At 46.0% G+C, this 20,038-nt stretch overlaps 1 protein-coding gene across 1 annotated transcript in view; it reads right to left on the reverse strand.

Annotated features, from left to right (window-relative positions):
• The window catches only part of SI (sucrase-isomaltase), a 1,019,699-nt gene that overhangs the window by 898,359 nt on the left and 101,302 nt on the right, over window positions 1-20,038 (reverse strand). The window lies entirely within an intron of this gene.

Below are 20,038 nucleotides of genomic sequence, written 5' to 3' on the forward strand. Positions count from 1 at the left end.
ACAAAACTTTAACCAGCGCAACGGCGCTTTAAACGAACTCAACTAATGTGTTTTTCTTCCTTAATATGCCCATTCATAACGGACGGCATCTTCTTCAGCCAGCTGTGTCGTCTCCTAGCAACCAACATACAGCGAGTTAGAAAAAGGGACCTCTCTTAAATTACCTTTAGCCCCGTTTCCCTGGAAACTAGCGGATCGTCCCTCCCTCCTGCATCACCCCTTCCTATTTCCCAGTTCGACCTCCGACTCGCTGCTCACAGATCTCCCGTTCCGCCGCTCCTCCAACCTTCTTGCATGCCTCCTCCTCTTTCTTCCTTGAGGTTCAGTTCATCGGCGAGAGTCCCAATGTTAGAGACTCGTCCACAGACTCTCCTCGACTCTCTCTCCGCTTCGACTTCTCTCTCTGTTCGAACCCCCAACTGCCTCCTCGACCAGTTGCTCGACGCGGACTTCAACACTCCTGTGGCTACATCCTTTCCTACTGTCTCTCGATGCAGCTCTCCAGCTTCACACGACGAACAAAACTTTAACCAGCGCAACGGCGCTTTAAACAAACTCAACTAATGTGTTTTTCTTCCTTAATATGCCCATTCATAACGGACGGCATCTTCTTCAGCCAGCTGTGTCGTCTCCTAGCAACCAACATACAGCGAGTTAGAAAAAGGGACCTCTCTTAAATTACCTTTAGCCCCGTTTCCCTGGAAACTAGCGGATCGTCCCTCCCTCCTGCATCACCCCTTCCTATTTCCCACTTGTAAACCATTACATACCTCCCCTCCTAGGCCCTTACGTTCGGGAAGGGCATAAGTACGTGACAAAAAATCCGCCTGAGACATCAATTTGCCAGGCTGGTGAATTGTTTGGAACGAGAAGGGCTGGAGGGAAAGGAACCACCTCAATATTCGTGGGTTAGTGTCCTTATTGCGTGCCATCCATACTAAGGGTGCATGATCTGTTATAAGGGTAAAATGTCTCCCTAGTAAGTAATATTTTAATGACTCAATAGCCCATTTGACCGCCAGACACTCCTTTTCAATAGTGGCGTAATGCTGTTCATGTGGCAACAATTTTCTACTTATAAACATTATGGGTCTCTCATTCTCCCCTTGATTTTGTAGCAAAACTGCCCCCAAACCTGTTCCCGATGCATCTGTTTGAAGGAAGAAAGGAGCTTCATAATCAGGACAGTGCAGGACAGCTTTTTCAGTCAGGGCGTCCTTCAAAGCATTGAAAGCGTTCTCTGTTCTCTCATTCAGCCACTCCTTCTTTGATGGTGCCGATTTTTTTAGTTGTTCCGTTAAGGGAGTGGCGAGTGTTGAAAAATGGGGAATAAATCTACGATAGTAGCCTATGAAGCCTAAAAAGGCTCGGACTTGTCTAGCTGTTCTGGGGAATTGTAATTTCTTTATTGCCTCCAATTTCTCTTCTTGCGGCCTGATCTCCCCTTGGCCTACAAAAAATCAGAGATACTTAGTATGTGAATATGCCAGAAATGTTTTTTTCGGGTTAATGTGTAAACCCGCTTGCTGTAAGGTGATGAAAACGGCTTCCAAGTGACTTAAGTGCTCCTCCCATGAGTTACTGTATATAATAATATCATCCAAGTAAGCCCCCATATATTTCTCATGGCCTTTGTTTAGATGGTTCATCAGTCTTTGGAAGGTTGCTGGGGCTCCATGTAGACCGAAAGGGAGGACAGTAAATTGGTACAAACCCATGGGGGTGGCAAAGGCTGTTTTTTCCTTGTCTTCCTGTCTTAGGGGAATCTGCCAATAACCTTTCGTTAAGTCTATCGTTGTTAAGTATTTCGCCTTCCCAAGATTGTTTAATAAATCCTCTATCCTTGGCATAGGGTATGCGTCAAACTTGGAGATTTCGTTTAGCTTCCTGAAGTCCATACAGAAGCGCGTGGTTCCGTCGGGTTTTGGAACCAGGACTACCGGTGAACACCAGTCGCTGTGCGACGGTTCTATCACTCCTAGATCAAGCATCTCTTTAACCTCCTGATTTATAGCTTGAATTCTGGATTCGGGAATTCTGTATGGCCGTAGCCTCACCTTAATTCCTGGGGTAGTTGTTATCCGGTGAACGGTGAGGTCGGTCTTTCCTGGAATGGAGGAAAATATCTTCTCAAACTTTCCTATCAACTGATCCAATTCCAGACGTTTTGTATGCGGGATCTTAGGATTTACATTCAGGACGTCCTTCCCACCAAACTCCTTTGCTCGTGGGAATAGTTCAGTTTTTAATTCTTGATTGTCAATCATAGCCAACGTCTCAGGGGGTTTCACCCACTCCTTTAAAAGATTTACATGATACGTCTGCAGCGGAAACTTCTTCTCCGGTTGTCGTACGGAATATGTAACTGGGCCCAACACTTTCTCTATCGAATATGGGCCTCTCCAGGATGCCAACATTTTATTTTCGGATGATGGTAACATCACTAACACTTGGACTCCGACCTTGAAACTTCGCATGCGGCTCTTTTGGTTGTAATATTGTTCCTGTTTCACCTGAGCCTTACGTAGATTCTCCATAGCAATAGACTGTAATTTCTCTACCCTTTCTTTCAGCTGACAGGCATACTCTGTAATAGAGATTTCCTCCGACAGTTGTTCCTCCCAGCTTTCCTTTAACACATCCAGCAATGTGCGGACCGGCCTTCCAAACAGGAGTTCAAAGGGAGAGAATCCCGTAGATGATTGTGGCGTATTACGCAAAGTCAGCAATATCCACGGTAGCATCCTATCCCAGTTCCGGTCATTTGGAGTAGTGGTCTTTCTTAGCATTTGTTTTATGGTTTGGTTATACCGCTCAACCAGACCATCAGTCTGGGGGTGGTATACTGCCGTCTTCAAATGGTTAATCTTCAGGGTTTCACATACTTGTTTCATGATGTTAGACATAAAGTTGGACCCCCTGTCCGTCACCACTTCCTTAGGGATGCCAACCCGACTCATAAAAGGTATCAGTGCATCACAGATTTGTTGTGAATTAGTAGTTCTCAGAGGGAATGCCTCGGGATAGCGAGTTGCGTAGTCTACTATGACCAGAATATACTTATGCCCTCTGCTGGAGGGATCCAGGGGACCCACAATGTCCATCCCAATCCGATGGAATGGTTCAAGCACCAACGGCATAGGTTGTAAGGGTGTCTTAACTATATTTGCTCTGTTTTTCTTTTGGCATTCTTCACACGCCTTACAAAACCTAGCCACTTGAGCATGAACCCCCGGCCAATAAAATCGGGCTAATATTTTCTTCGTTGTCTTCTCTGTTCCTAGGTGTCCCTCTCCTAGCTGAACGTGGACTACCTCTAAAACTGTTTTGTAGAATTTACTGGGCACCAGTAACTGACGGATCAGATCTTCTTCAGGGCCTTTTGTTATTCTATAGTACAAACCCTTTTCTTGAATAAAATGAGTTCCGGTTTGTTTTGCTTTGTCTTTAGCAACACTTCTAGCATTCCGTAGGAGAGGATCTAATTCTTGTGCCGTTCGAAAACTATCACCTCCCTCATCGATCTTCCAGTCTACAGCTATAGGTAGGGCGTATTTCTCTCCCCACTCTTGCTTTATACTTCTCTTGACTGCTTTGCTTTTCCTTTCCTTGTGGTTTGGGCTTCTTATTTCTTCACTATTAAAAGGGGCACTTTCCAACCAGCTCTCCTCGACCTTCTTCATAATTTTCGATAGGTTGGGGACATCCGACCCTACTAACAACGGCTCAGGTAGAACGGGTATGACTGCCGCCCTTATCCCGAATTGTTCCCCAGCTACTTTTATCTTCACTTCTTTGGTAGGGTAATTTTTTATGTCCCCATGTACACACCTAATAGGTATATCTTTGTTACAGTCGACTATTTTACCTACCAGATCGGAGGTGACCGCTGTTTGAAGGCTCCCAGAGTCAATCATGGCCCTGGTTGGTTTGCCGTCGACTTCTGCTTCACAGGTGTAAGGGTACGGAGACTTCACCACTTGGTCATAGTCAGTGTTATTGGCCTCTCTTGATACCTCAAACGTTCCCACATCCATGGGCTCTGGTTTACTCTTCTTAGGGCATAGCCTTGCCAGGTGGCCCCAGTCACCACATTCGAAGCACTGAGGTCCTCTGGATGGCATCGATGGTTGTCTTGTTGGGGGGGGGACCTTCGCTACTAGGCCTAGCTCTAACATTCTCCCCTTCGGATTTCCTGAGCATGGAGTTCGGCCATCTCTGGTTACTCATGGGTCTTCCTGCAGGGGTTGGTTGGTTGGTGCCACCCCTTGAAACTGATGGGTAGGTTAGCAGGCGCCCCTGCCCTGCCTTCTGATATGCCGAGGCTATATTAACTGCTTCTGTCAATGTGGGTTGGTGATGTTGTCTAACCCAACGCTGAACTGGCAAAGGAAGTGACTCCAAAAATTGTTCAAGTATAATTTTCTCAGCCATCTCCTGAGTAGTTGTCGTAACTGTTTGAAGCCACTTATCCCCCATTTCTTTCACACGATAGTACATCTGTCGTGGAGTTTCCTCGGGAAGTAACTTTATTTCTCTAAATTTTAAGCGGTAGGCTTCTTCGTCATGTCCCAACCTTTCTAGGACTACCCTCTTCATGTCCGCGTATCCGGTCTCTCCTGTAGGATTAGCGGCTTGGTAAGCGCTCTGCATTTCACCCGTCAACAAGGGGGCGATGTAATGGCACCACCTCTCCGGGCCCCACTGGGCGTTCCGAGCTACCCGCTCGAAATTAACAAAAAAATGAGCTGGGTCCTCACCCGGAGCATATTTCTGCAGGACCGATGTCGGAACTTGTGGGTGATTCCTTAAGGTGTTAGCTTCCAAGAGTTGGGCCTGCTGTAACTGTAGAGCCTGTTGAAAGGCTTGCCGATCTGCCTGAGCCTGCTGGCTTTGCATTTGTAACGCTTGTTGCAGCAGGTGTTGGCCTTCACTTAGCGTCTTAATTAATTCCTCCATGGCGCTCTCTTTAATCCCACCGCTGCCACCAAATGTCACTATGTGGGATTAAATGAGCACACACAAGGTACGATGTAAAACACAACTTTAATTTCTTGTTAAAATAACTCAACGAACACCTTCATGAGGTAACCAGAAAAAGGATATCGGTAGCTGCCGCTTCTTCTTCGGGACGGACCAACTGACTAGGATCTTTGCTACAGGGGCGACGTTCACAATGTCAATAGTCTTTGAATAGTTCTAATATTGCGGTGCCAAGCAACAACTCCGTGCTTCTAGCTTAACTGATCCTCTTCCCGGAAAAACCTTGTTTATTTTCTTTTGGTTCAATAGGGGTTTCTTGCTCAGTAACACATACGCTGCTTGTTTTCAGTTTTTTTTCCTCCCATGACTCTCCTCTCTCCCCCTTTCTTTTACAAAGATCAGCACGTTCCGTGTTGTCGGGACTTTCACCTGTTTACTTGTGCATCTGGACGGTAGCAGCTCGGCTCTTCGCTCCTCTCTTGAGACGGGCAGCTTTCCTTTAGGTTCGTCTTACGGCCGCTCAACGACCAGCCGTTGGGGTTCGACCTCCGACTCGCTGCTCACAGATCTCCCGTTCCGCCGCTCCCCCAACCTTCTTGCATGCCTCCTCCTCTTTCTTCCTTGAGGGTCAGTTCATCGGCGAGAGTCCCAATGTTGGAGACTCGTCCACAGACTCTCCTCGACTCTCTCTCCGCTTCGACTTCTCTCTCTGTTCGAACCCCCAACTGCCTCCTCGACCAGTTGCTCGACGCGGACTTCAACACTCCTGTGGCTACATCCTTTCCTACTGTCTCTCGATGCAGCTCTCCAGCTTCACACGACGAACAAAACTTTAACCAGCGCAACGGCGCTTTAAACGAACTCAACTAACGTGTTTTTCTTCCTTAATATGCCCATTCATAACGGACGGCATCTTCTTCAGCCAGCTGTGTCGTCTCCTAGCAACCAACATACAGCGAGTTAGAAAAAGGGACCTCTCTTAAATTACCTTTAGCCCCGTTTCCCTGGAAACTAGCGGATCGTCCCTCCCTCCTGCATCACCCCTTCCTATTTCCCACTTGTAAACCATTACAGCCCCTAAAGCCAAAGATGAACACTATAAGATTGTTAGGATAGCGCATATTTGTATCTCTATATGGGAGCCATGCAGGATAAATGTGCTGAATGCCAAGATCTGGCAAATAGGCGACAGATTGCGTTAGAGAAAGCCCAATCTGATCTGGACTCTTCTGAGCAGAGGCTGCTCAGGAGGCAGGAGTCAGAAAATGACAGCAGACAGTACATCACTAAAATAAAGGAGGATATGGATATGCTGCAAAAGGAAAAGGCTGACCAGGATACCAGATTTCTGGCCTTGCAGAAGGCGTACCAAGAAGGTTTGGACTCCCTACTGCAGAGCCAGAAAAAGCTGGAGCAACAACTGGACTTCAACAGGGCATGCACAGAGCAGGTAGCCACCCTGCAAATTCGATTAGACAGAGAGAAAGAGGAAAGCAATAAATTGATTCTGAAAGACCTGGATACCCAGGCAGAGTTTGATCAGGAACGCCAGAAAGCTGGTGCCTTCCAAAGGCAAAGGGACGACTTGGCGGCGCAGATGCAGACTCTTAGTCAGGAAAGGGACACCTTAGGCCAGGAAGTCTGCCATTTAAAAAGAAAAACTGCAGAAAATCACATGGCCCTCCAGGGGCTGGATGACCTCCAAAAAGAGCATCAGAACTTGTTAGAGCACACCAGGAGGGTGGAAGAGGCTTTGGCAAGAAAGGAGCAGGCCAGTAGGGATGCGACTCAGGAGGTAACCCTCCTGCAGCAAAGACTGGCCCAGTACTCCAGGACCAATCAGGAGGCACAGAGAGAGAATGAGGCTCTCTGCCAGCACAATGATAGGCTCCAGCAACAGGTAGTGATGCAGGAGAGACTGATAGAGTCTAGTAAGGCCTTAACTGAGGAACTGAAGGCCAGGCCCGTGCATTGCAACAGGGAGCAGGGGCTGACAGAGATGAGGTTCGCTGGGAAAGGGAAACGCCTGAGTATAACCTCAGGATCCCTAGTACCGGAGGCCTTCATCTCTCTCAGTCCCTGGACTCTGCCACCCCCATGTCCCCTGGTGCACATGAGCACAGGGGAACAGGGATGGCAGATTACTATCCAGCCAAAAGTATGGGACTCATAGGCCAGTACCACCCAGGAATTGAGGGGCGGGCATACGGGTATGGGCACCCAAGCACAGTGCAATTTAGTGGGGAACCCCAGGAGAGTAGGCCCATTAAGGGCATCCTGAAAACCTCTGCCCAGTTAGGTCAGTGGGGGGGTACCCATCAAATCCTGGCAGCAAGGCGGGATCTGAAGACTCCTCAGAGCGTTACAGGACGCAGGACACCAGGTCCCCACATTCTGCCAGCCATTCCCAGGCTCGAAGAATCTGGGAAAACCTGGAAGATCAGACGGGCACTTCTGGGAGCAGTGCTTCGGAGTCAGAGGATGAATGGACCAGGGTGACCCGAACCAAAAAGGCCAATAATGCAAAAAGGGCCTTGCTTAAGGACCCATTGAAACAAATAAAGGCAATACGGAGTGTCATCACACCTTATCATAAGAACGCCAAGTATTCTGTTTGGGAACACTTGGAGCTCTATGAGCAAATGATGGAGACTTTCCATTTGAAGGACAGCAGTAGCTGCATCCAGTACGTCAAATGGACATTCTCCCCAAAATACTCCAGTTTCTTTGCAGGGCTGGAGGACCAAAACCATTCAAGATGGTCCACATATAGGGCGGCCATCTTGAAACATTTTTCTGTTCATAGAAATCCTCAAGAGGCTCGCAAGGCAGCCTACAATTTGCAATGTGGGGAGGATCAGGCCCCACAAGAATTTGTGCAAGAATTGAAGCGTGCCTTTGCACAGACCACCAGAAGGGTGCGCACGGACAGGAAGGAATTTTTCAATACTTTTTTCCATGCCTTGCCCAAATACATCATGACCCAGCTAGTGGAGATTTTCACGAGAAGAGGTCACTAGACTGGGTCATTGAACAGGCTACCCGGATCTATGAGGTGCAGAAGCCCATAGAAAATAAAAGTAATGCGCAGAAAAACCCCAAAACCAACAGCACCCCTGCTGCTGCCAAGGTGGCGGAGGTAAAGGTTGCCCCCGTTTTAGATTTGAAGATGCGGGGCCTAAAAACCTGCCTGCACCAAATAATTCACAGCCCAGAAGGCCCTCGGGCCAGTCACAGACAGGGAGTCGAGGATGCAGTCCCACAAATGGGGTCCCCCGCTCCCCTGATTATGTAAGTCCCAGCTACAAGGGAAACCGACCCATCCTGGGTTATGTGTGGACTTCTCCAGCCCAAGGGGGGGATCAGCCGAGCACCTGACCCAGGGAACTTCCCTCCTAACTTCCCCCAGGAGGGCAGAAATTCACCAAATCCTGGGCAGAACTTTTTTCCCAGGTATCCACCCAATATCCAGCCCCAAAATCATCCATCCTTCTTTCCCCAATTCCCTGAGCCCAGACAACCTAATCTGGGAGAGGGGAGGCCAAGGGTGGAGGGGTACCCAAACCTTCCCAATCCAGGGTATTACCAGAGAAGGGATAGCTACCCTTCCCGGGATCAGCCCAGGGGAGAAAATAGAGCCCCGTATCAGCCTGAACCCTCAGATGAGCATGCCACCGCAGAATGCCCCAATCTCTGGGCCTGGTGCTCCAGAACAATGACGGGGGCAGCACCCCGATAACCCACCAGTTCCCAGGGAGGAGGCACAAGGGGAAGGGGGGTGTAAAGCCTTGGAGGAAGCTTCCTTCCCAACTTGTAAACAGCCCGTGGAAAACCAGGAACCGGAAACAAAATCTCCTACCCCTGAAAGTCTGCCACCCAAGGAGCAGAGAGGAAGTAGGAGAAACAAAGGACCCAAACAGACCCGTTTTGTGGAGGAGGTACAGGTCTTCCAATTTGAAGGAGAGGGATCCTCAGAGGACGCTGGGAAAAGAATATTCTCCTTCAGAGATGGGAGAACTTCTCCCAAGGAAAAATGGGTCCCAAGAGATTCCAATCCAGACTGGGTAGATGTGGGGATTGAGCTATCGCCGCCCATCATCCTATCCCAGAACCAACAAAACCAAAAACCCCTGGTTCAACCCCATCCTGTTGACTGCCTCCCAAAAGGCAGGGGCGGCCCAGAACCAGGGGAACATAAAACCGAATCAACAGACTGGGTAGATGTGGGGATTGAGCTGTCGCCGCCCATCATTCTACCCCAGAACCAACAGTACCAAAATCCCATGGGTCCAACCCATCCTGGTGACTGCCTCCAAAAAGGGGGGGGCGGCCCAGAACCGAAACCATTTCCAGTTGCCAACTTTTTCTTTCAGATTCGCCAGGCTCGCCACAGAATTCTGCCCAAATCTCTTCGCTAACAATGTCCAAAACCAGGAAATTAGCCCACCAGTTGTCCAAAAATGTGCATTATCTGTGCCCCCTTGAGGAGAAGGAGGGAAGATATTATGCCCCGGTACAAGTACAGGGGCAGGGTACAATTTTAGCGCTGGTGGACACTGGATCTCAAGCTACCCTTCTGTCCAGAAGGGACTTTGATGAACTTAATTTAGGAAGGGGAGAGAATTATCGTATTCCTCTCACCTCTCTTCCTGGACAAATCCAGAACTTTTACGGGAAGGAAATTCCCGTCGAGGGGACGGCAGATTTGGACATTAAAATTGGGCGTCACAGGTTGAAACACCCGGTCATAGTATTGACTCCAGAGGGCACCCCTTCTTTACTAGGGAACAACCTCCTGAGAAGGTTGTCACCCCTAATAGATTGTGTAAACAAGGTCCTCTGGACCCAGACTAGCCGACCAATAAAATTAAAACAGAGTGTCAACCAATTAGTTTAAACAGCACATGCCAAATGGTTGAACAAAAATCTGACCAAGTAGAATTTCACTTCCAGAACAACCAAATTCCAGACGTGACAGTAATAGCAGTAGGACAACAGACTGGTGATGGGGGGTCCTCTCTATTTCTGAAAATCAACCTTCCTTCCAGTTTAAGGTGGTGTTCCACACTGGAAGGAAACACTCTGAAATTCTTTACCAATCCACAATCAGACACTCCCACTCCTATAGTCCAGAAAGATGTGAAATCAGCTCAGAGCCTGGCTGATACTCAGCAAATTGGAGAGCAGTTGTTCATCCCTGTTCAGTTAAATGATGGGAAGGAATCTATTCTCGCTCGAGTGTGTGTGAACGGTAAGATCCTCATCAGCGAAGCCATGTTCCGCCAACTCCCAAAAGATCCAGCCATTCCCACATTCAAACTGATAAATGGGAAATGGAACTGGAAACACCCAATTCCAAACATCTCCTGCCAAGCAGGTGTATGCTCAAAATCTCCATTGGCAACAAGAGCATAGTCCATAATTGTTGGGTCGTGCGAGACGTCACTGCCGCCTTTTACTTAGGCAGTGACATTCTCAATTGCTTTGCCATTAGTTTGGACCTAATAAACTTCAAAGCTTGGTCCCGATTAGCGGATAATCCCATGGGCTTTGATGATCCAAAAAAAGCATTTAGGTCAGCTCAATTGCTACCTTATGCAGTTGAAATTCAGATTAAAGAGGAAGCCACCATCCCAGAAAGGACCCGACAATTCTCCCTGGAAGTGAAAGTTAAAAGAGGACAAAAATTGAAAAACCCTGATGCTTACGTACATCTAAATGATTCTCTCCAACAGCAAGGGTTGGGGGTAAACCCAACTCCATTATTCAACATATAACATGACACCATTCCAATAGAGGTGGATAACAGCGACTTAAAGAGTATTACTCCAGCCGCAGGCACCATTATTGGAATGGCGGTTGTTGACCGACATTTTTCCATTGATCTAGGAAATTAACTCTTAGGACCAATCCCCAAGGACTGTTTTGACAGTGACAGTGATGACAACACAACACCAGACAGGATCTTTATCCGGCTTGGGGGGAACTTCCTGGTGTACACTTCCTGCCCTTATGGTAAGGAAGATGTGACTTGTGACTTCAGGAGGGATGAGGTGATTTTCCAGGTCAATGAGGGCTGCCTTTCCCACCTGAAGCTTCCAGTCCAAATCAGCACTCTGACCAGGGACTTCTCCACCCAGCTGGAGGAGGCCGCTGAGATAGCCAAACCAGAAGTCTTTCCCGACTTCAGGCAGATGGTGGAAGAGAGAGTCAACCTAGCTGATGCATGTGTGACTCTGGAACAAAAGCAAAAGTTGAAACAAGTTTTCTTGGTTTTCCAAGATCTTTTTGCAGTAGACTCATATGACTGTGGTCGCACCGACATCCACACAACAACAATTCCCACGGACCCTGGAATGACTCCAGTGTTTGTGAAGCAATATCGTTTGCCTCTCGCATCCATGGAGTCCCTTACTGAAATAATTAAGAACCTTGAGTCCCTGGGAATAATCTGTCCAGTACACAGCACCTTCAATAATCCGGTGCTGGGAATATTGAAGCCAAATAGCCAGTGGAGACTCTGCGCTGACTTTAGGGAGCTCAACAAACGGGTCAATACTTCCCGATGGCCTCTGCCCTACATTGACCAAGGGCTGGCCCAGATTCAGGGGTCATAGGTATTCACTGCAATAGACCTGACCAATGGATACTGGACGTGCCTGTCAGTAGGGAGGACCAATACAAACTGGCTTTTACCTTTGGGGGCCAGCAGTACACATGGACCCGGACTCCCTTCGGATACCTCAACTCCGGCAATGAATTCAACATTTTCCTACATAAGGCCATGCCCGACCTGGGTGCGAGGTGTAACCTGGCTTATGTAGATGATGTCCTCATCAAAAGTTCATCTGTAGAGGAACACATAGCGGAGATCCGTTATGTTCTGAAGCAGTTGAGGACCGCCGGAGCAAAACTTTCCTTGCAGAAAGCACAGTGGTGTAGAACCCGTGTTAATTTCTTGGGGCATGAGATTACTCCTCAGGGTCTCTGTCCCCAGGAAAAGAAAGTGGAAGCGCTTCAGAAACTGAAAGACCCCACAACTCTGTGGGAACTAAGGAGCCTCCTTGGACTGACTAATTACAGCAGAAAGTTCATTGAGGGCTACACAAAGATCACCAGACCCCTGATTCATCTTTTGAAGGGGGGGACAAGTGGGAATGGGGTCCAGAACAATCCGAGGCAGTAAGACAAATCAAAAGAAGCCTCTCACAAGCGCCTTGCCTAGCTTACCCTGTCAGAAACAAGGAGTTCTTCCTGGAGACAGGGTTCTCTAATACGTGCTTGACGGCAGTATTATACCAAAAGCATGACATGGTCAATAAAGTAATCTCCTATGCGAGCAAAACTTTATCCTCTGTGGAGGAAAAATTCAACGACTGTGAGAAGGCACTCCTGGCAACGGTGTGGGCATTGAAGAATTACCGCCCGTTCATCCAGGGGGAACACATCATAGTGGAGACTCCACACAAGTCTGTGCAATATCTCCAAAGTGACAGAATCCGGGTTGGAAATGTGAGTAATTCCCAAATTACTTCCTGGATTCTGTCAATGCAAGGCTTTCCTGTGGAGGTCATATATGGCCAAAACAAGAAGAGTCCCCTTGCGCAAGGTGTGGCTGACTTGCATGATTGTGCCAGAGAAAACTGTCTCGAGGACGAAAGTCTAAAAATCAAGGACACCATGGAGGCATACCTTAATTCCCCCCACAAAGTCTTTGAAGAAGACAAGTGTGAGGGAATGCCCACTGTCTATGTGGATGGATGCTCTTACCATGTTGAGAACAACGGGGAAAAAGAACTGGTGGCCGGCATAGGGAACGCATGGGTGAATGAGTTCCCAGAACCCTCCGCTGGATACAAAATTGGTCCCCGAAGTAGTCAGGTGGGAGAATTGATGGCTGTGCATCAAGCCATCCTCACTGCTGTCCAACATCAACTCCACGAACTGGTCATAATTAAAGATTCGGATTATGTACAGAATGGGTTCGTGGAGCACCTGGTTAACTGGAAAACCAGAGGCATGTTATGTGCTAATAACAAACCCTTGAAACATGGGAAGTTTATCCAAAACATTGATGATCTGGTCACATCGAATGGGATGACCATCTACTGGAAAAAGATCAAGGGTCATTCCAAAGTAGAGGGACCAGACAAAACTGGGAATGACTCAGCTGATCAGCTGGCCAAAACCGGGGCCATCCAAGGGCATCTAATTGAAATAGAGTCCCTGTTGGGGGAAATCCAGGTCACGGCTATCACTAGGTCCCAGACAAATGCTCACAATGATCTTTCAACTGCACAATGGATTAAGGAGACCCCTGATGCTGATTTAATCACAGCTCAGAAGGGGGATCCAATAATTGGTAAGTTTTACCAACACATTGAGGACCCTGAGAACTTTCCCTTGACGGATACCGATTACATCGGGAAAGGGGACCTAAGAGTGTTGATGAAATGTCCAAAAATGTTCCGAATCAAAGACGGTTTGTTGGTAAGGAAATCCCAAGCCGGCCATGATCAGTGGGTGGTTCCTACCTCATTCTGAAGCCTAATGTTAAGTCACGCCCATGATGCGGCCACCGCCGGTCATATGGGGTTTCATACGACACTTGAAATCTTAAGAGAGGTTGCATACTGGCCACACATGGGCCAGGACCTCAACCAATACTTGAAGGGGTGTCTTGTGTGTGCACAATTTCAGCCAACATCCCTCACACACCGGGCGCCTCTCCAAAAGAGGGAATGACACTGCCATGGTCAGATTTACAAATCGACTTTATAGGCCCTGTGATTCGCTCCACTAGGGGGAATAAGTACATGTTGACGGTCACATGCTTGTTTACCAAGTGGGTGGAATGCCTCCCAGCCCCAAATTGCAAGGCAGAAACAGCAGCTGCCCTGATGATTAACCACATCTTTTTTCCGTTTTGGTCTACCTCAAAGGATTGAGTCAGACAGGGGTAGCCACTTCACCAGTGCAGTAATGACAAAGATGTGGGAGATACTGGGGGTCAAAAGGAAGCTACATATTGCTTACATGCCAGCTGCTTCGGGGGCAGTAGAACGCTACAACCGGACAATTGTGAGCATATTAAAAAGGTTTGTGGCAGATTCTGGGCCAAGTTGGGATATCCGATTACCTCTGGTCCTAATGGCCATCAGATCTAACCCTTCATCTGCAACTAAAATGTCACCATTTGAGTTGATGACTGGACGCAAGATGGTGCTTCCTCAGCATTTGCTCTAAAGGACCCAAGAGCAGACACTGATAAATGCCTCCACAACTCAGGAGTATGTGGAGAATTTAAGGAAACACCTCCAACATGCTTTTGCCTATGCTCAGCGGAATCTAGAAAGATCAGCTGAGAGTATGAAAACGCACTATGATTTAAAAATCACCAGGAAGGAATATGATGTGGGAGACCGGGTATATCTGTACAATTTCCAAATTAACCAGGCCAAACAGTGAACATTTTTGCCTACATGGAAGGGACCCTTTGAAATTATAGACAAGATCTCCCCTGTTGCCTACAAAATCTGCATCCCCAAAGGTAATTTGGCGGAAGGGGAAGATAAGTGGGTCCATATTAATCAGCTGAAGTGTTGCCATCCCAGGCACACTCTGCAACAACTGGAGGAATCCACTGGAATCCCAGAGGGGTCTGCTCCAGAGTAATTCAGTTCCAACCCTAAAATATTCCACATATAGCATATAAAATTCTGTGATTCTTGAATATATATGTTCTTGTCTCCTAATTTAAAAAAAAATGTATATGTTCATATCTTCTGATTTATAAAATGTATATGTTCGCCACACCATTAATAGTGGTGGAAAAATGTCTAGGAATGTGTATTGCCGCTTTGCTTTATCATCCTAGGAGAGATGAAACCATGGAGACTGACCAAGGAGAAATACCCAGGGACAGGGACCAAAGACCCGAGGGGCCCGAAGTACCGCCCAATATTCCCATCAGGACCGGCGAGGAGAACCGATCGATCCAACCGGATGGAGGAAAAGATGCAGAACTGTCCCATCTACAGAATTGGGAGAAGATGATGCGGACATACCAGCGTGTGGATGAAAACATTCTTTGCACCCGACTCCCCCTCGACTCAAATTCAAAGTGCAGTCGGGCGGGGGGTTTGTCAAGGGTTTTGATTCATGTTGAATTATTAGACGGGGTAGATGTGGGGATGAGCTGTCGCCGCCCATCATTCTATTCCAGAACAAAACTAAATCAATAGACTGGGTGGATGTGGGGATGAGCTGTCGCCGCCCATCATTCCATCCCAGAACCAGGAAAACCGCGCGGTTGTGCGCACACCAAAATGGTTGTCTAACCTGCCACCCACCAGTGCCAGCATGATGGACCGGAAGCGCCAGGGGTGAAAGGTGGTGTCAAAGGAAAAATAACAGTGTTGTTAGACCAAAAGCGCCTTAAAATCACCTTTGTTTTCCTGAATGCAAGCTCGAAGTGCCTATTTCGAACATTGCAGGATATTCAAAATTCTTACTGAACACCAGCAGACATCTGGCAGAATGAAGTGTTGTGTGCATATGAAATCTTGGAAGATGAAGAGCCCAAAACAATGTTTATAACAAAACGGGCTGAGCTGTGGATGTCAGCAGCTTAAGTGAAATTGGACTAAAACCACTAAAATCGAAATGTTTAAATTAAATGAGTGACCTACTTTTGAGTGTCACATAGTTTGCAACTGTTAAATGTCATGGTTTTGAACTTAGAATCAGCATTCTAGCTGCATGTGTAAAAATTGTAAGTTTGATTTAAACTGGGAACAAACAGGACATTTAGCTGAAGCTTGACTTAAAGAAATTGAATTCTGCCTGACAACTACCCCCGACAGTAGTTGAATTGGCTCAACAAATCTTCCCAGGCCTGGCTGCATCCTGCTGCCCCCACCAAAAGGAGATCACACCTCTCTGATTGAATTAAGGGAGAGGAACCTGCAGACTGCAGGAAATTGAACAAAGCCCTGTCCTGGACTCAGGCAATTGTTAAATTAGGGGGGTCGTAAAATGGCTTCCTCTTGGAAGGAAATGGGAGGGGCAGTGCCTCTGTTAGCAAGCTGAGCTTGGGGGAAGTGGACAAACCAGAAATTCCACCATGTGCTTGGGGGAAACCACACCCCTTTGGGCCAGAGCATAATTTAAAAAAGATGAATAATTCATAGTACGGACTTGTCAGAATTATATAAGTAATATCATTATTCTTCTGATTTTTCTGTGCACGTTTTAAGAGGTGTTAGGACCCTGTGGTGTATTCTGGGGTGTTGCTAGCGGAAAATAGGGTCTTAGTACAAATGTCTGCATGTTAAAAATCTGACACTTCATCAATTAATGTCCATACTCCTTGCGCACATTTGTGTAATTTTTGGTAAATGTCAGATAATGGTAAACCGACCAAAAAACGCAAAATGTTGTCATTTCTGAATCCCAGCTCACAGGAACATGGGGCTTGAACAGAGACCTGTCTTAATTAATCTGTTATATGTACATGTAATGTCAATCACTTGTGTATCTGGGAAATATGTATTTGAATCAAATATAGATTTGTGGGCAAATTGATCAAGGGAGGATCCTCTGACCCATAAACAGACCTCATCATGATGGCAATCCATTTCCTTCCCCCAATCATGGGAGAGAGGAGAATTGGGCCAATGACAAGTAGAGAGGGGCAGGCTCAGTTATGCCACGCACACACCCACTTTCTAAACACATAAAAGCAGACAGTGCAGGACAGGTAGGGACATTCACTTTCAACCTTCTTGCGGGACGCTTTGCTGGGAGAATTCAGACTTCACATCCAGAGATCCAGACTTCAAACCCATCAATCTCCAGAACCTGTAGCAGAAATTAACTCCAGAATTTGTAGCAGAGAGGCCTGAATCCACAAGCTGAATCCTCTTCAGCAGGCCTCAAAACCAACCAAACTATTCAACAGCCGGGCGAGCTGTTTGAATTTTTTGCCAAGAACTTTTGCAAGAACCTGTAGCAGTATCCAGAAAGCACTGCTGTATCCGGAACCAGAGAGAACCACAAACCAGACCGTTGTGAGCAGAACCGGTGCTTGACAGACCCAGAGAGCAGAGCTGACCCAGATAGCCGGGACTTCAGAACCACCCGCCGGAAGTCCCGTCCAACCTGACCAGACCTTGACGGCTTATTTCAAAAATATAGTGTGAGTACTCACTGTGCAAAACCAATCTCTTAGTTTAAAATAATCTAATCAAAACTATTTTAGCCTATGAGAACTGCCTCCTAGAATCGTGTCATTCTGTCATCTTTAAAACTGAAAACTTTCATCTGTCATTCTGAGCTTTAAAATTTCAAATCCGAAAAACTACCTTTACTCCTTATAGTGCCTCCATAATTGTGCTCGACGCATGTGACTAAATTTGCCGCAATTTGACATTTTGCTTAATTTCAGCCACGTGTAAAAATATTTGTCCTTGCTTTCCTTGCTGAAATTTGTGTGCAACCTGACAATCATTCATAGAGCATTGCTAAAGTAATCCTGAACTGATTCAAAGTATCTATCAACTACCCTGAACCCCCTATAGGGAATTAAAAGCCTTTTTAGCATATTTTTCACTTAACTGCAACCACATCAAAGTATCTTGCCTGTGTTTAAAACTCCTGCCTGTTTTCCTCTAAGCTTGCTAGGGGGGAACTGAATTATATTTGGTTGCATTCCTGAGACTGTTTGCTCCCCTTCTATTTCTTACATTGCATAGGGGGGGGTGAATTGCCAGAGAAAAAGTGATTATATTATCTTTTGCTAAAATCATATCTAATTATTTCTGTACTGCATTTTATTCCTCATTGCTTTTCCCTTGAAACCATAAAAGTATTTTTGCTGCCTTATCCATCTTATACCAACTCCTCATTGATTGTAAAGAAGTGTGCTAGTGTCAGATTACCCATTGTTGATCAACATTATATTCATAAGTGTGATATCAATTATTAATTTATCATAAAAGTGTGATATATATATACTGTTTATTTTTTTAAATAAAACCTTTTAATTTGCAAAATAAACCTACTTCTTGGCTCAGTAGGGTCCGGGGGATTCTAAGAGAGGGGTGTGATATAAGGGTTGTCATCCAGAGTACATGAACTGGACATAAAAATATATCAATAAGGGTTTCCCTCAGCATCCCAGACTAGGCCTTGACTTAGCTGTAGTGTTGAATTGAATCCGCTTACACCTTCTAATTACATTTCACCGTATATATGGTTTAATCCATTAATTAAGATTAAGAAGAAATCAATCTCCTGGAGGCCATGGCTTTCTCTGGGCATCAAACATACAGATTAGCTGTTTGTTCATGGCACCCCGGCTACTTTAAATGATCTTACGGATAAATTCAATGTTCCCTTCTCAGTCTTGCAACAATTCCTGCTTATCATTGATGCTATTATAGAAAATTAGGTCTCCCTCATCTGCGGCTCCTGCTGCAGACAGGCTACAATCTCTATAAAAACAAAACGTGTCTGCTTCCTTATGCGACAAAACTCTTTTGCAAAGTTCCTCTATGCATACTATGGGCCTCATCAGGATTTTGCCGGTAACCCTTAAATGCGGCGGTAATGCTATTACTGCCGCATTTAAGGGTCTGCCAAATCATGGGCTTTGTGGATTTATCCCCAGCTCTGAGCTGGGGGCAAATCTGCTATGAGTGTGTTGATTTTTTGCGCTATTACCACCAGCGGTAATACCGCCGGCGGTAATAGCACCGAACATTCCCCATTGGGCCCAATGGGGAATGTGAAATTCCCAAATGGGCCCAATGGGGAATGAGGACTTACCGTTCCACCAAACCCGTGATCTGGCGCTAATAGCACCGGGGGTTTGGCGGTAGGGCTTAGCGCTGAACCCGTGATGAGGCCCTATGTCTGATTGTTTTCTAGCCTGGCAGCGAGATTGTGCACTTACGCATAATCAACTGGAGTGGCCCAATTTATGGAACCGTATAACAAAAGTCACCACATCAGCAAGCCTTCTACAAACTACATTCTTTTTTCATCATAGAATTTTCATTACTCCTTCCCTTCTTTTCAAATGTGGTCTTTTGCAAAATGACAATTGTTGGGGCTGTCTTCAATTCTCAGGGTCTTTCAAATATATGGTCCACAAATGTAAATTCGTCACATGCTTTTGGTTCAACATATGGAAAACCCTCAAAAACATTTTTAACATACTAATTGACTTTTGTCCTCAGGTTCTCTTTGCAGACAGTGTCATTTTTAAAGATTTAATTGATAACAATGAGTGCTTCTTGTTTGACTTGATTATTATGTTTGCTATTAAGACTATTAAGAATATTTCATCCAACTGGATATTTAGATAAACTTCATCACAAAAGGTGGTGGAACTCATTATGCAAAACTCATAGATTAGAAAGGTGCAATGCTTCTACTCCGTCTTTACAACTAGAACATGAACTGAATTTCGAGAATGTATATTTGCAGTTTAACTATTTACCAAGTACAAATTGCGTACTCTCCCAACCCCATTTCCTCCCCTACTTAAAAGCCACCCTTCATGTGCCTGCCCTGTCCTGGTCCTGTTATTGTTCTTAAATGTTCTGCATAATACCCTCCTGCCCCCTTTTATACCCAAAAGTGAGAACTACATGATCTATGTGTATGTACGCATGCTAGGCCTTCTTGCATCTATACTGCTATTTTCTAAGGTAAACCCACTGTGTTGTGATGTTTATGAGACTCAATATCACGGTTGTTCTGCCTAGTATGTGTTGATTCAAATAAAACCTTTTAAACAAAAAAAAAGAATGTATCCTCTTTAGAAAATGATGCATAACAGTATGTCAATACACTTGCACCCTCTGTAAATAAGCTTCATTCTCATCCATGAAAATGATGTGGTTCATCTATTGTTGAAATATACTGAGATACATATCTAAATGTATTGTTCTGATGAAAGTCAAATCATATTGCTGATAAATGAAACTTGCTAGATCGTATGTGCAATAATACAAAGTTCATACGGCACACCATTTATATTTTGCAA

This window comes from Ambystoma mexicanum, chromosome 10, assembly GCF_040938575.1.
Source record: "Ambystoma mexicanum isolate Mex_15411 chromosome 10, UKY_AmexF1_1, whole genome shotgun sequence".
NCBI lineage: Eukaryota > Metazoa > Chordata > Amphibia > Caudata > Ambystomatidae > Ambystoma > Ambystoma mexicanum.